The 16,892-nt window shown below is 45.7% G+C and overlaps 1 protein-coding gene across 4 annotated transcripts in view; it reads left to right on the top strand.

Annotated features, from left to right (window-relative positions):
- Positions 1-15,001: 15,001 nt before the first annotated feature.
- The window catches only part of LOC134555950 (interleukin-1 receptor accessory protein-like), a 43,596-nt gene continuing 41,705 nt past the window's right edge, over positions 15,002-16,892 (top strand). For 2 of the 4 annotated variants that reach the window (XM_063408050.1, XM_063408054.1), the window contains exon 1: positions 15,002-15,250. The gene's annotated coding sequence lies outside the window, so the exon portion shown is untranslated. Of the gene's footprint in view, positions 15,251-15,337; positions 15,553-16,892 lie in introns of those variants that run through there. The other 2 variants (XM_063408052.1, XM_063408051.1) reach the window with 2 other exon arrangements.

Here is a 16,892-nt window from a genome sequence, read left to right as displayed (position 1 = left end):
CTCAAGCTCAGGGACAGGCAACACAAGGCAGCAAACCTCCCTCCTGCTCTGCACAGGCTGTGGCAGCACCCCCAGACAGCATCGCTCTGCCACCCCACCCCTGGGTGCTGCACTGGCACTGAAGGAAGAGTGTTCTGGTCCTGCCTCAGCTGGGCCTTTATTCTCAAGGCAGGTGGAAAAGGCTTTCCTTCATCAAGTTCATCTTTTTCACAGCACTAAACTCAATTAAAGCAAAGATGCCTGTAAGTGGCTGGACTGATAACGCTGTAAATCCAGCTATCTCAGGTTGCTAGAGAATCTAAATTACCCCATCACCATTAATCCCAATATAGAAAAATGTCCAAGCAGCTATTTAAAATGAGACACTCTGCCTTAAGATTTCATCTGGCAGGGAAAACCATTTTCTGTTAAAAATACAGCCCACTTTACCTCTTGAGGTTTAAGACTCGATTCAATAAATCTGGAATTACGCTATGGAAAATCATCTTCTTTGATGGAAGGTAAGTGCCAGCATCACATCCAATTGTGACAGAGCTGCGGTCTGCCTGAAGAGCTTGAGGACAGCATGGAGCAAGGGAAACACAGTGGTCTATCCAAAATGTTATGAACAGAATTCATGGGTGGTGACATTAAAAGTGAGAGGAAACAACAAGCTCTTACATGGTCCATGACAAAACACCTGTTTTCTTGGTGCTCACAAGATGTCTAAGAATATTTTATGTCATTTTCTGAAAAACAACAGAACAGTAGGAGCCTTGCACTAAAACAGATCCACTCCACTAAAATCAGTGGGTTAGCTGCACTCCTGTCCTCCTCTGAGGGCCCACAGTCTGGTGTTTTGCAGATTGTTGGGCACATAATGCTAGAAAAGCCACGTTTTCAGAACAGAAAGAGGGTTTGGGCTGCACAGGTTCCACGGATATCTATTATTCTGTGCAAACACTGGAAAATGGGATTTTACATAAATCAGGGAGAGCTCACAGAGGACTGCCATGAGAGGCAGGAAGAGACTGCCAGGAGCAAGAGATCTGTTTGTTGGTCTGCAGGTTACACTTGCAGAATAAGAGGCAGAGATGAGTCTTGCTATAAAAGCTGTTAGGAAGGGGAGTGGGGAACATGTTATGAAGTTCAGCTTTATGTTGTCTGGGAAAGCAGATGGATCAACCTAAGGATGGGCTACTTTGCCTGCAGATGAAATAACTAACCTGGAGGTGTCTGCTTCTATCTCTAATGGCTTCAGGGGAAAGGATGGGGACACACCTCAAGACTGTCTAATCCCATGAAAATAATATGTTGATTTGATGTAGGCCAGCCTAAGATTGTTCAGTCTTTATCAAAGAAGATACTTTGAGAATCATTGCCATCATCAAGGCAAATCGGAAATATTCTCTGGGCAAGAATTAGCTTGATAACAACAACAGAAGGGAGTGAAGCTGGAAGGCACTGTCAGCCAACTGGCAGGTAGTTCATGGGTGTCAAATCTTTTAATCCAACCTTTTAAAGCTCATCAGAAGATTTTACAGCAAGTGTATAAATGCCTTGTGGAATTTATTATTTAGGACAAGAGCCAAACATAATTCAGGAAAAAAATTGGACATCACTATAGAAAATTTGCAGAACAATATTTTTTGGAAAGCTTTTCTGTTATGATGCTTAAACTAGATTCACACTAACAGAGGTGCAGAAGAAACATAACTTATAATTACTCTGTTACTTTCCTCTGGCTGTAGTGGGAGCCAGGACACCAGAATTGTGCTCAGCAAAGCAATCCCTATTTCCAGTTTTGAGCTCTTACTGTTTATTCAGAGCTCGCCCATTGACCCATCTTCCTGTCACAAAGTGATGAAGTGCACATGTCAGAAGGATTGCCAGCAATCGACAGCAATCCCTGGAAAAGGGAGCTGCAGGGTATAAAACAAGCAGCTTTTCACTAGTGACTTCACTGTGAAGGGGCTGGAAGTCACGGCAGGCCAGTGGCACGTGTCAGGATAGTCCAGGGGAAAGATGGAAATGGTGCAGGAGCTCAGTCAAGGAAAGGTGCCTGCAGCCCTGCCCCGACCTGAGCATCACTCCTTTTCTCCACGTTCCTAAAGGGAGGCTCCCAGGGTGGGCTTGGGCTCGTAGGCACAGCATCACCTCTCTGTGCACGAGATGCACCCCAAGCCTCACTCCTACGGCCTGCAGCCCTCAGGTGTGTGTCACACTGCCCAGCATGAAAGCCTGCAGGAGGAGCAGCCTGTAGGAGTCAGGACATGCTGCCTGTCCCTGTGAGGGGACAGAGCAGGCTCTGTGCCATCATCAAGAAATGAATAGTCTTAGTCTCAAAGTCTTCCACCTGCTGGATTAAAACTGTGGTTTTAATTAAACCACGGAGGAAAAGACAGAGGAGGAATGGTAAAGGAGAGTTTGGGGTGTGGAGGTTATGGGGTTTTTTTTTGTTTGTAAGTTCAGTATTTTGTGCATGAGAAGTGGCCCAGTGTGGTAGAAACTGTGCTGCAGTGAGTTTGTCCATAGTATCAGGGCTGGGACGTCAGGGGATGATGTCCCAGCCCTGAGGGCTGAGCTGTGCCTCGAGTGACAGCTTTGACATCTCCAGCCTGGTCAGGACTGCCCAGGGCTGCAGGCAGGGTGAAAAAAAACCAACTTTCACAAAGGGGTAGAGCTTTCCTCATCAGCTGGGAGGGGTGAGTAGATCTACTCTACACTTCAGAAAACAGTTTTGCAAAGCTTGTGTACCCAGCTGATGAAGAACTGCACTTGGCAGATAGAAAATGCACAACACATCCTGTAAACCTTTCCTAAAAGGCAATCACAAATTAATCAGTCTGATTAAGTTCTTATTTTTTTTAGAACATCATTTATCAGTTTAATTTAACATTACTTCAGTTGCTAAGGAGCCATGATTGCAAACCTCCACCAAACAGGAATTATGAACACTAATGTCTGGTCATCTAATTGGAAAATATTACAAAACTCAAGCCGAGGTCTACCCTGTCCAGTCACACTGCTCAGTGAGACAGGGAAATGTTCTGTATTATATACAATAACACTGTTTATTAGTCAAGACTTGTAACTGTAGGAGAGAACAGCAAAATCACAAAAGGCTCAGTAGAAGAGACTTGCAAATTAGTTTCATTACTCTTGAAATTGAACTGCTTTCCATGCTCCTGGCAGAGATACCTCAAGGATACTGAGATTGCCTGTGTATTGCATTTCAGATCATGATCATTCTGCTGTACACAGTAATGTACTAAGTCTCCATCAGGCCAGCGATTGGAAGGGGGATGTTTACTTAGTGATGTGTGAAATGATGAATAAATCTTCAGGAATTATTTTGGGGGAGAGGGCAGTGAGGGAAGAGCTTTATTACATTCCCAGATCACCACCAACTGCAGAAATCCAGAAATTTTGCACATCTTTCAAATAATGAGCATCAAATGGGGAAAAAAAGGAGGAAAAAAAAAGGGAAGGTTCAATGCTGGTTCAAATTTCTGCATTACCAAAAATGTTCCTTCATTTCAATTAAATCTTGACCTATTTTTAATCAAAAGAGCCTGCTGTGTCTTTCTGCCTCAGAAGACTGACATTGCCAGCAGGATGCTGCAGCCTCAGGTCCCAGCTCCCAGGGGTGGTGGGGGCTCTCCTCAGGGCCACGGGGTGTGGGGAGGTTCTGCTCCAGGGCCAGGGACTGCATCCCACTGTTCCAGAGCCCTCTCCCCACTGCCATCCCTGCAGAGGACTCACCTGGTGTCACACAGCAGGGTCAGATCAACCAGCAGCCCCTCAGCTCCCAGCCTGGCACAGGCTGGGTCATTGCTCTGGACCCACTGTGGGATCACAAAAAAGGGACCTGAGCTGGCACTGAGAGGGACAAGGCAGAGAGACAGGTCAGTAATTTTTCTAGATGAATATTTTCAAAATAAAAAAAAAAAGAGCAATGTTTTGAATAAGCTCCTGTGACATAAATAATAAATAAGCAATATAAATTGTATATACAGACATATACACATACATGCATGCATTATGGAGAGCTCTTCTTTACTCATTAATTCCCTCAGGAGTTAGAAAATCACAGCTAAAAACAATCATTTGTATGCAGAGATAGACTGCACAGAGAGACAGAATTTTCTGTTCTTACCAAGACAATACTTTTTGGAAAAACCCCAACAAATTAATGTGAGCCATACTCAACAATTTTGTCTAAACAAACAGCAGAAGAGATATTTTCAAAAAGTAAGGAAATAAAAAACCCTGATTTTTATATCTGTAATTTCATAAGCTTTGATTTTATAGCACTGTTCTCAAGACCTGAGCAATTCAACCCTTGTATGATACTTCTAAAAAACTGTTTATTGCACTTGCAGGAAACAGGGGCAAGTACTACCAGAAAAAAAATGTAGAACTCCACATATTCGGTTTTAAGAGTGTTTAGAACAATCTTTCCACTTTTCTGATTCATTACCAAAGCCAAAAGGTTCCCAGTTCTCCCAGGGAAATTGGGACTTGTCTGACAAGTGGGCAGGTGAGCCATGAGCCAGCAGCTCTGCCTGTCCCTGCTCTCACCACCAGCCAGGGTGGGCACAGGCAGTCCCACTTCTGCCCCAGCTCTTCCACTCCAGGTTGCATCTTTACACCATGAACCATGATTTAAATCACGAATCCTTGAGCAATAATATTCCATCTAATATTGTATAATCTGCTGAGCATATAAAAATTGGGAAGATAATAGTGTCTACCACCAGAATGAATTTGGTGATACTGACTGATCTAAAAAAAAAGTTTTTCTTTAAAAAATTATGCTTTCCCTGGACATTGGGAGGATGAGATGCTGCCTTAACACTTGATGGGACTCTCAGTCAGTACCTCCTGCTTTTTCCTGGCTTTTTGCAGCATCCCCCTGACTTTATTTCTGATCTTGAACACTGAAGGTTTAATCTATCATTACTCCTCATGCTTCTGGAATATAAGTAGTTCAAAGCACTTGTATTTACTGAATGTCATTAGGCCCTGGTGATGAAGTAGCTCTGCTTGGATCTTTAATCCACTCCTTGTTATTAAAAAACTCGTAAGATAGAGCTGTCCTTACCTGGAAGCATTTTATCAGTTGGAGCCCTGGACACTGCTTGGAGGGGGAAAGGACTGATTTTCCACGTTTCTCTTGGCTAACTTTAGGTTAATAGAAAGAGGACAACACATGCTTTGTGAATTACTGCTTTGCAAATTAAACCTCCTTTCTTTGTTGAAGGCAAGGCTGGAATGTTCCTTATTTTGTTACAGAAACCAGCAGTAGTTGATTTGATCCATAGTACCACCAAATTTTATCTACTACACGCTTGGAGAGTTGTTTCAGGAGGAGAGGACAGATGCTACCAGCAATAACAAAAGCACAATCCCTTGGGACATGTAACTGAAATGCAAAAGACTTGTTCAGCTTCTTCCAGAGGTACAAGCACACCTGGCTACAGCGGGAGAGGAAAAATGGAGAGCTGCTCCCTGGGGACTTGAACAGCTCCCTCCTCTGCAGGCAGGCATGCAGGAGCCCAGTGGCATTCCCCAGCTCTGCTACTGGTGTCCATGCTCTGCTTTAGGCAAGTCTCTAGCAATCCCCTCAGCCTGGTTTTTCACTGTATAGAACAAACCCCAGCGAGGACTTGCGCAGTGGTTTTTCAGAAACCCAGTTCCACAGAGCCACAACACTTCACAGTGCCAAACACTCCCATGTTAGGGCTCATCAGGAGTTAACTGATGATAATATCTGTCATAAATACTTCTGGGAATGGCAAAACATCCGCCTGCATTGCAGTTGTGCCTCATTCTTTGTAAATACATGATGAATATTTTGAACAAATAATTATTACACTTCAGACTCTCTCCTTCAAGATATTCCCCAGTGACAATTTTTGTTTCACATCGAAAGAAACTGGTTCTTCATTCAACAAATTAAATGTTTGCCAGAATGGCATATTAAGAATCATAAAATGGTTTGGGTTGGAAGAGACCTTAAAGATCATCCAGTTCCAACCTCTGCCATGGCCAGGGACACCCAGGACAAGACCAGGTTGCTCAGAGCCCCATCCAACCTGGCCTTGAACACTTCCAGGGATGGGGCATCCAAAACATCTCTAGGCAATCTGTGCCAGCTTCTCACCACCCTCACAGTAAAGAATTTCTTCCTAACATTTAATCTAAAAGAAACCAAACTCTCTGCCCCTCTACTGACAGGCAGGGTGTGGCTTTACCAGCTGGTGGGAGGGACCCAACAGTGCATCAGGCAGGAACTGCCCTGAGCCTTCCTTGAATCCCCAGCAAATAATCCCACAGCTGTTCGGCCTTGAACATCTGGAACACTTATTTTGTTTGGGCAAGTCACCAGTAAGTGTTACATTCCCTATATGTACAAGAGCACTTAAACTTTTCCTTAATTTGCAGATCCCTATTTAAGGTTAAACTCATGTTTAAACAACAAGCAATTCTTCTTATTTTAATTAAGATTTATACAGGTTCCCATGTGTAGATGAAGCAATGAAGTCCTAATGAGCAGAGAGTCTAATTGTGATCATTCTGTAATTGAAATAGTGGTGTGCCTCAGAATAAGACTGTTATGTTGCCAAATAATGGACTAATGAACACCAAAGAAGTAGTAAAAAAGCTCTGTAAAAGACTCTTGCAGTTCCTATGAGGACAGACCTGCATGGGAACACCTCCATGTAGTATTCAAACATGTATAATGGCATATATAATGCAATATGTCCAAAGATTTATATCAAGGTGTTGGAAGTGGCTGAAGGTCAAGGGCATACCAAAAGCAATGGAATTAATTATTAATGTGAGACAGAAGAAAATAAGCCAGAGACAGCTGCATGAAGTGATTTAGGAGACAGATTAAAAATATAAAAAGGGAAGTCAGTGGGAGGCAACATTGGGAAAATGATCAACATCCACCACAATATTGGTCCCATCGGCAGAAACCAGCTCCCTCCACATTCTGATTGATGAAATGCACCAGAGTCCGATATTTTTCCTTGTCTAAATGACCAGCTCTAATCATGAGCTCTACACATTGCTGCTTTCTTCATCATTCAGCTGGTCAGGAAAGAAAAGATAATTACAGAATGTTTGTTTAGTAATTGTCTGCTTCTATTTTGGAGTTTGCTTCTGGTGCTAACGAATGCGACTCCATTATGTCATTTATCATGTGAACAGTCAGGTTGAGGAACATTTTAAACCAGGAACTATTTTGGTTTGCATGAGAAATAACCCCACAGAACAACTGACAGCATGTGTGAGCAGAAAAATTCCATGCCTGAAAAGGATAGGTTAGGTGATTTCACCAGATAAAAAGCTTAAGGAAATATCTTTTCACCAGCAGAGCGAGTGTTCATGGAGAAGGGAGGAGTTGCACCCCCATATTTTTCCTCACAAGGAAGTCCAGATTTGAAGTAATTTATCTAGCTTGCTAGGTAACATTTGTTTTCTATTAACTTTCCTCCTATCACCTTTTGCAAAGGAGAACTTTCATTTCATTGGATGTGCTAAAAATTGTACTTTAAGTACAAATTGACTTAAGTACAGGTAACACAGGTAGTAATTATATCTCAGGTGTGGTAAAAGCAGAAAAGTGGAGCTAAAGGAAAGAACCAACCAAGCATTACCCACAGATATATCTGGAAAGTGATGGGGAGTCACAGCTTCTTTATAACCAGCTCCCTCCCCATGACCCTGTGTTAATATCCAAAGCACTGTTTCCTGTGTTATTCTGTAGCACGAGGTACATGATGTTTTCCTGACTTAATCCAGCCCAATCCAATGCACTTGTCCATTAGGGTGGGATCTCAGACGTATTCCCCACCTATGGACAGGTGTAATTCTTGGTGAACCTCAACATGGTGGCTTGGGGTCACTCAAAAGGCTGCTGGGAGCAAACAGCCATGTGAGAACAAACTGGAAATTTCCTCCAAGGGTATTTTTCAACCTCAGTTTGCTAGCTGATTTCACGGCTGTGGGTTGAGAAACCTGTCTGAAGTGACTGGCCAAAGAAAACCCCCCATCCATTTAATAGGGTGTCCCCCCAGTAATAGTGGAACAGAAGTTGTTTGACAATACTTTGGGTAATGTCTTGAAGACTGTAGATGACTAATAATAGCAGCGCCTTTTTTTCCAGAAATATGAAAGTCATAAAAATGATGGTTTAGAAGGACCAAAACTATTTATAAACTGAAGAAGAATTCAGTGAAGAGTTTTGACTAAAAAGGAGTGGAGGGGAGAATTTTAATGTGCTTGAAATAGAAGTCAAAATCTTAAAGAAAAAAAATGCAAATCTGAAGTATTTTAAGTGGTTTAAAAAAACGTCGAGTGGCTCAAACATGAAAGGACACCTTTTGTTTCAGATCAGATGAAGATTTTATGTTTATCAGGATGAACAACCCTGATTTGAAATGTCCTCTAAATTCAGCCTTCTCAGGATGGGCAGAGGACTCCAGTTCACTCAGGATCTTTCATCCATGCCACATACAGAGAAATAGTAATACAGAGAATGTTAACCGAAAAAAATTAAAAGTTCTCAGGAGCATTGACTTCTATCATGGGGTTTATTGTTCGTTTCCTTTTGGCCAATTACTCTCTTCAGAAACGTCTCCGGCATATTATGAAGACTAAGTGTTAAACCTGGGAGGTCGTTTCACTTGCAGCCTGTCGAGAACATCTTTCCATCGCTGGTTAACGACTTGTGAACTTCATTGTGAGATGCTGCTCTGCGACTTTGCATCTCCCAGCTGATGGCTCTGTGCCATCAGCCGAGCAACTGCGGGGCTCCAGGGCGCCTCTCGCCCTTGTGAAATTCGAGTTCATTCTTTTTCTGCTCCCCGCGCTTTCTCCCTGCAAATTTATGACTTGCTAACAAATGCGTTGCTCTTGATTCCCTCCTCTTCAGTGATCTTTAAGATCTCTCATTTCATAAGGAAGAGGCAGGTGGGAGATCTGCTTCCAGAAAAAAAGAAGTTTCCATAAGCATGTCTTGTGGAGTAAGGCTGCCTGTATATCCATCCAATTTCCATTGATTTAATTCAGTCTTTTTTTGTCAAGTTGCACAGCAGTAATTAACTGCCCTAAGCGAGGTGTTTTCCTCAAGATGCCCACATTCCTGTGAGAGCTGGAGGTTTTACCCACACATGCAGGCAGCAGCTTTTCGTCATTCTCCATAGAAATTGAATGCTTCCTCTGCTTGCCTTTACAGCTGTTCTCTGAACACCATCCACAAAACTAATGAAATATTCCCGTGGCTCACCCATTCCTTCAAAAACCTTTGTCCAGGCTTGTTTCATCCTGGGAGGCTAACAATATTTTTTGCACCCTTGCAGTGGCACAGGGCTGCATTGCGCTGATCTGGCACCTGGGAATCAATAGCAGTCAGGGTGGGAGGAATTACAGTTCCTAGTAATTGTGCAAATGTAAATTAATTGCACCAAAATCCTCTCTAATGTAAATCCAGTGAGGTCAATAGAGGTAGCGCAAAACTGGCCATTCTGCTTCATCTGTTATCCTCATTTTTATAAGGATAGATAGCAGCTATTAAGAGAAAGGAACTTTCAAACGCCTGGAAATACACTGACCTGGGAAAAGAGCTGCAAGGATGCCAGAAATCACTCTCTGTGCAGATGGGTATTCCACCCAACCAGAGCAACAGCGTTGCCAAAACCCTCCACCAGTGTGAGCTGCCACATCTCCATTAGCAGCGCTGATTAACAGGAGCAGAGGGTCCTGCCCTTTGGTGAAAACATGCCAGCCAGTTACAGAGGAATTCCCGATTTTGGCAAGTAACAGCATCTCCCTGCATCAAGGTCTTGCTAACCTGCAGCTGCCCTTGCCAGCGATTGTGTAAGGTTTCCTGCAGTTCTTCGAGTTTGCTCCTAAAATCTTCTGTTGCTTGTGACTCTTTTTATGAGCTGCACAAAAGAATTGTTTTCGTTAAGAATTCCTTAACATATGCACAGATAAACTCAGAGTCTAAAGGTTAATGTTGCTTCATCACTGCTGAAGTGAAATCAAAGATTTTAAAAGTCATTGTGCAGAATGATCTTGCACTTTTAGGGGAAAATAAACTGTTATTGACTATAATAATAAGATTTTGGAATATGCTAATGATTTTTTTTCATTTATCACACTTGATGCTCTCTTTTTTCCATAACCATTGCAGTTTATTATCAGACAGTTATCCAGAGAAGCTGGGTTCTGTTTAGAAAAAAAGACTGCTGAAAAATTATTAAAGCATCAAAACAACGGTATAAACCTATGTCAAGACAGGAGGAACTCTTACAAACAGGTAGGATAAAAATACATTGTATTAAGCCTTCTCTTGTTTTTATAAGACCTTTTAATTTGCTCCATTTACCCAGGAAAGACAATGTGTTAATTCAGTGCCTTTTTCCTTCTGCAGTGGTGTCAGCAAACCATCAGCCAGAGAAGCCAGGAGTTTGAAATCATCTCCAGAGACCACCCCCTGTAGAAATACCCACCAGCAGAGAATTGCCTCGATGCCAAGGCTGTATTCAGCCTATCTAGCTTTATTAATCTGCTGACAGCCTGCCACTTCTCACTGGCGTCACTGAGCAAGCAAGGTAAACTGCAGCCTAATTAATAGCCAGGCTAGAGGCTTTCTTCAAAGACAGACTGAGACAGATGCTGGTCTTGCCCAACAGAAATGCCAACCCAGTTTAAGTGTTCCTGCAACCTCCACAGACAGGCAATTTATACAAATTTGTTGTGTTTAAATACGCTGTGCAAAAGGATGTTCAGGCATCCTAAACACAAACGGTGTCCAATGTGTGCGTACTTGTGGGTCAGACACCTGCCAAAAGCCAAAGCCTTCAGCAGGATGAGAGGATATTCCTCTCCATAACTGCTTTGAAATAGCTCTGGTTTGTATGAAACACAGACTCACAGGACCGGAAATATCTCCGGCCTTAGGCTGTATCAAAACACGTGTGACAGAGATTGAAATGGACTTGGATGCAAGTCACGTAAGGTCAAGTTTCCATTTAAGGACCATTTGCATTAGCAGTCCTACCACCGTGGTAACACAGGGGAAGAGACACTAACGATATTTAGCACATTAACATGCACAAAAGCTATTTGCTACATCCTCAGGAATAAACACAGACGAGCTCATAACGAAGCTGTGCTTCCAATCCTTCCTCATTGTGCAGGGCTCTTGCAGAGGCTCACACAAAATGCCTCACTGGGCAGTGAGATCCAAGGTCTGGTTTGGACATGGTCAATACAGCAGAGGACACACAATCTCTGTCAGTCAGGCTCACCTGACACATACAGCTGTGACTCCTGGTGCATTCTGGAGAACAAGCAGTTCATACCTGTCTGAAAGCCATGCCTGCCTGCTCAGCCAGGCACAGGTTCCTTGCTGCAAAATGGTCTCAGCAGAAAATGTTCAGCTCCATGTGTGGGTAACATCAGCTCCCTTGACAGAAGCAGATGGGAGGTCCATGTGCTGCTATGTCAGAAATATCTGTCATTCTCCTGTTTTCCCTATGTCCTGTATCTTAGGTTATCAGGCGTGCTCCTCTCAATGCCAGTTAAAAGGCAGGTGTCAAACACAGAAGGCACGTTCATTTATAACTACACAGACTATAATTATATGTAGTCTAGGGCTTATTTCTTGAACTAGGAAGGAGGAAAAATGGGTTAGGTGGGTGTGAGTAACAAGCAAGAACATGCCTTTTAGAGGTTATGAAACTACCTTGATCTCCCAGTATCAGAAATGCTGGCTAAGAACAAACAAATCAGAAAACCCTGTGCAGCCTGAGATTTGGGACAAAAACAAGGGAATTGGGAACTGACAAGGGAATAGTAACAAGTTTCTGATCAAGGTTGGGAACTTAGTATTGCAAGCAAAAATGGAGGAGAAATATGAGGTCACCATTACAGCTTATTTGCAGAAAGGTAAGAGCAATCTTGGGATTACCAGGTGAGATATTCAGTGAGAAATGGGGACTTTACTGTCAGTGTAAGAAGTATCAGTGAGACCTCCTCCCATTTAATACTTTAACCACTCTTGGTAATCCATATGAACTTTGATATTAATTGAACTACAGCAGATGGAGGCAAGAGGTCTGAGGTGAACTGAGAGTCATTTAGGAAAGAAGATTGAAAAGCCAGTCCTGTGTAGCTCAGCGAGAAAGGGAGACAAGGACCATCTCCATAAAAATACGTGAGTAAGGAGAAGAGAGCAAAACAGCTCCTGAAATGAGAGCCAGTGCTGGTGCCAGAACATCTGGGGAAAGGCTCCTGACCAGCAGGGACAGGGACAGCCTGGGAGAATCTCACAGAGGGGCAACAGGCAAACCCACAAAACTGTTTAAAGTCATAGCATGGTCCTTTCATGGAAGGGACCGTAAACAACATTATTCCTGGCACAGTACAGAACTGGGCTCTGTGATCCAGGATCCTCCTGTGCTTGTAACTTTAAATTGACCAACGGGACTAGAACAGCAGCAAAACAAGACCTTTGGACACTTGTTATTGGAGGTCTGTGGAATATTTTCACAGCAGTTGCAATGCCAGAACTCCAGTGTCCTGGCTCAACACCAACACATTCCTCTGCTATGTAAGTCCCCCCCGTGGCTTCACTTAGTAATGCTACTCTTTGCTCCCTGTCCAAAAATTGTGGAACAATCATGCCTTTTTGAGCTTAAAAATGTTTTCTATTTACTGATTTGTTCTTCAAAACATAGTATAATTCACTCTAGGGTGTAACTGCGTTGTATTTTAACCTGCACAGAAATAGCATGTGCAAGTGTGGAAAGAGGATGGGAGAAAAAATAGCAATACAAAAATATCATTATGATAACACTGAGCCCAAGTGAGAAATATTACCCTTATTTCACAGTGGGAAACTTTTGATTCTTTTAATACATAAACAAAAGGGATTGAATCCCTTCCCGTGAAAACACAATAAGCAGTGTTTGGGGCTTTGCTATCAGCTGTAGCTTTTAACCAGTCTCTGGAAATTTGGTCTTGAATCTTATTTTATGAGCCTTTCAATGAAGTCTAAAGTTGAATTCTGGCTTTTGATCAAGATTAGAGAAAATTAATGACCCTGGCCTAAACACCCTAATTTGCAGTGGCAGCCTTGGAGCTCAGAACAGTCTGAATTTCCCAGGGTGTGTGTCGGTGACTATTAACCTGCATTACCAGTATTGCAACAGTGCCTGGATCCTCCCAAACAAGAATAATGACATGTCCTGTCCCAGATCTGAATCTATGGATGGCAGATATTACATAGAACAAGGAATCATCATTATTATTATTAATATTATTTAATTCTTGTAACAATCACCAGCTGAGCTACTCCCACAGCTGGATTAAGTATCATGACTAAAATATGCAACCCTTTTGTTATTTCATCCTCTATGAGAAAAGTAGACTGTTGTATTTCAACAGACCATTTTAAGCACAAATTTATCAGTAAGTATGTTGGAAAATACAGCTCATAAAATGTCCCTTGCTATTCTAGTTTTGTCTATATGCAGTACTGCAGGCAAGTTATACAGATACCTAAAGTAGCTGCAGACAAGATTGGATCCTGGAGCAGTGCAGGTCATATGGAACAAAAACCACACTAATCTGCCCTCAGAGTGGGGTAAATTAGTCATCACAGAGCTCTGCCTTAACAAGTTGCTTTAATATTTGGATGGAATTGGGTTAGAGATGGCTTGAGTAGAGCTGATTCTAAGCACAAGCCAAGTAGGCAGATTTTCAAGGGCATTCACCACCAGGACACAAAAGCTGCTGAGATAAGAAACTTTCTGCCTAATTTTGCTGTGCCAGAACCCTGGGAAGGGAAGGAGAGAGAGGTACAGGAGGAAAAGTTTTCCTTCTGGAGCTGCAGGAACAGCACTGGCTTCCCACCACAGCTCCTTCCCAGCTAGGGGCACAGCCAGGATGCAGCTCCTCTTCCTCAGGATGGGGGGGGGGGAGCTTTAGGTGTCCCCACCTTGGAGAGCTGGTGGGGCTGCAGAGGGCAGGGACCCCTTTCAGAGCAGCCCTGTGTGCAGCAGTGCTCCTGCAGCCTTGCAGTGGGATGGGGACACGGTGGATATCAATGCCTATGGTGTCAGGACCCCAGGTTTGTTGCAGAGGAGCTTCATGGGATGGAGTGAAATTTGGTCTCCTAGATATCCTGGAATCACCTTCTGAGGATAACGACTGAGGTGTTGAACTCAGTCCAGGTGTTGTAGCCAACAGTGCTAAGAAGTGCTGCAGCACTTTGAGCAGACAGGAGTTTCCTTAGCACTACAGGCTTTGTGTCCAGCCATTTCACTGCTGTCAGCCTGCCAAGATGTGATAAAAGTACCAATAAGGGCAAGTTACTCACTGCCAGGATGGAAGAGACTCCAGGCCAACCTGAGAGGACAACGAGCTTTCCTGGGCAAGGACACTCCTGTAATAGGGGCTGCACTTAAAATCACTGGCCACATTCTCCAGGAGCAGGTGCTGGCCCAAATCTCTGCAGATTTTTATTCCACTCCTCAGACTGCCTGGCACTGCCCTTGCAGTCTATTTCAGGTGCCCACTCCTCACCCATCAGCAATTTCAGCCTCATCAAGGCTGTATCTGTGCCAGCGACAGAGCAAAAACGGTGCCACTTCTCTGGGACCAGGTGGCATCAGAATGTCCAGGGAGACCTGGGAGGGAATTCCTGGGAAAGAATCCCAGCACACCAGAGAGGAGAGCTGGAAACTTCACTTTCCCAGGGGCAGGCGGCCCGCAGAGCACTCGAGGGCTGCGGCAGCGGCAGGGCTGCGTGTGCCAGCCCGCTCCACCCACAAAGTGCCCAGAAAGTCTCCAAGGGCTCCGTGCCGGCTCCCGGGGCTCCGGACATGCCTCGGCCGCCGGCAGCTCCCGCCGGCAGGACGGCTCCGGCCAGAAGAGGGAGCCGTGGCCCCGCGCACCCCGCCTCGCACCCCGCCTCTGCCGGCCCGACCCGGCAGCCGCGGGGGGACGGAGCCGTGCCCGCCCCGGCCCCGCCGCCCCGGGGCCGCGGCCCCGCCGGGCCCGCCCCAGCGCCTGCGGAGCGCGGCCGCGGGAGAGGGGCGGGCGGGGCGGAGCGGAGCCCGGGGGCGCGCATCGGGCACCACGGCGAGGAAGCAGAGGAGGAGGCAGAAGAGGAAGAAGAAGAGGAGGAAGGAGAGGAGAGCGCGGCGCGCCGGGCACGGCTGTGCGCTCCCCGCGTCCTCAGGTGAGCCGCGCTGCGTGGGGGTGCGCGGGGGATGCCCGCGTTCCTGTAGGCGGGGGCAGGGACAAGGGACAGGGAGCCCGTCCCGCCCCGCCCCGGCCGTGAACTTCCCGGCACGGGAAGGGAAAGTTTGTGTCGGAGGAGGCGGATTCCAGCCCCGGCGCGGGGGGAGCCGGGCGGCGGCGGTGCGCGGCCGGCAGCGGCCCCCGCTCCTCGGCTGGCACCGGGGAGATAGGAAAGAGAAAAGAGGAACCGTTCGGGAGAGCCGAGCAGCAGCGCCAGGCGCCCACGGGCGAGGGGGACAGGTGGGCACGGGGAGAGCGAGCGTGCGGGCCGGGATGCGGGAGCCGAGCGGGGCCGGGATGCGGAGCGGAGCGGGGCCGGGATGCCGGAGCGGGGCCGGGATGCCGGAGCGGGGCCGGGCGCGGTGGTGCCGGGGACCCCCGCAGGTCTCGGGGTCCCTCGGCGATGCCTCGGTGTGCGGGCACCCAGGAGAGGTGCGGGACCGCGGGTTTGCCTCCGCCGCTCCTGCAGGCGGGCTGGCCGTGCCCCCGGTCCCCGAGATGCGGAGGGATTTGCTGAAATTCGCTCCCGCGGACCGTGGGGATCTGGGGACTCCTGGCTGGAGCGTTACCCGCGCTGAGAAAGGCAACTTTAATTTTCATCCGGACTGCAAATCCTTGAGCCTCTGATACCTGCTCTCGGCTGTCAAACGGGTCTCTGAGGTGGAAGTGGGGAGAGGAAGGCTTGAGCTGCAGCAGGGAAATAAAGTGGAAGAGACGTGTCCAAGAAAACCGACTGGAAGCGATGAGATGCTGGCAGCAAGATGGCCTTTGCTGTGTGTGTTGGGGGCAGCTGCCCCTTACGTGAAGCAGTTTGGGGGGGAGTAATCTGAAGGGAAACTGGATGGTTTCCTGAGAAAGAAGGGGGAAAAGGAAACCATCAGGGCTTCACTGCTTCAGGTGTCCCTTTTCTGTGCCAATGTCGCTTTCCCCTGTTACAGTGGCAGTGCTTGTTCCTCACTCTGGGCTGGTTTCTCGGAGTGTGTCTGTGCAGTGCTTGGCACAACCGAATCCTGATCTTGGGGCCTTAGGATGTAACAGTAAACTGGATTGTAAATGCCCTCTCACATGCACACTTCTCTTTTCATCCTGACCTCTGCTTTGTGAATAGCTGGTTATAATGCTTGGATAAAATTCTGGTTTGCTTTACAGGTCTTTTTTATCTTATAAAATGATGCATTTTGTTCCATGCATTCAGTTTTTTGTCCTAGGAAAGGCTTTTCACTTCTGGATTTGGGAGATTGCAGAAAGCTCCTTTTATTTTTAAAAAACCCTATCTCCTTTGTAATTAAAAAGTGTAATATTCCTGACATTCCATTTTTAACTGTGCCCCTCTCGGGCAAGCAGAACTGTCACCCAACATACGCTTCCATACCTAGAAGGACTGTGAGGTGTTATTTATTAACTGTACTGTGGAGAGTCCATATCTCATAACTTAGAGGGTCATTTATAACAGGTTGCTTTTGGCAGCTCTGGAAGATTTACTTGCTGTCTTGTATTCCTTGCAGGAAAGGCATTCCTTTTTTTTCATGGAGAGCATCACTCCAGCCCACAGGCTCTGGGTGGGCAGGCTTGGTGCTGGA

This window comes from Prinia subflava, chromosome 11 (genome assembly GCF_021018805.1).
Source record: "Prinia subflava isolate CZ2003 ecotype Zambia chromosome 11, Cam_Psub_1.2, whole genome shotgun sequence".
NCBI lineage: Eukaryota > Metazoa > Chordata > Aves > Passeriformes > Cisticolidae > Prinia > Prinia subflava.
Note: the sequence above shows the minus strand (reverse complement) of the source record. Positions and strands in the feature narration are given on the sequence as shown.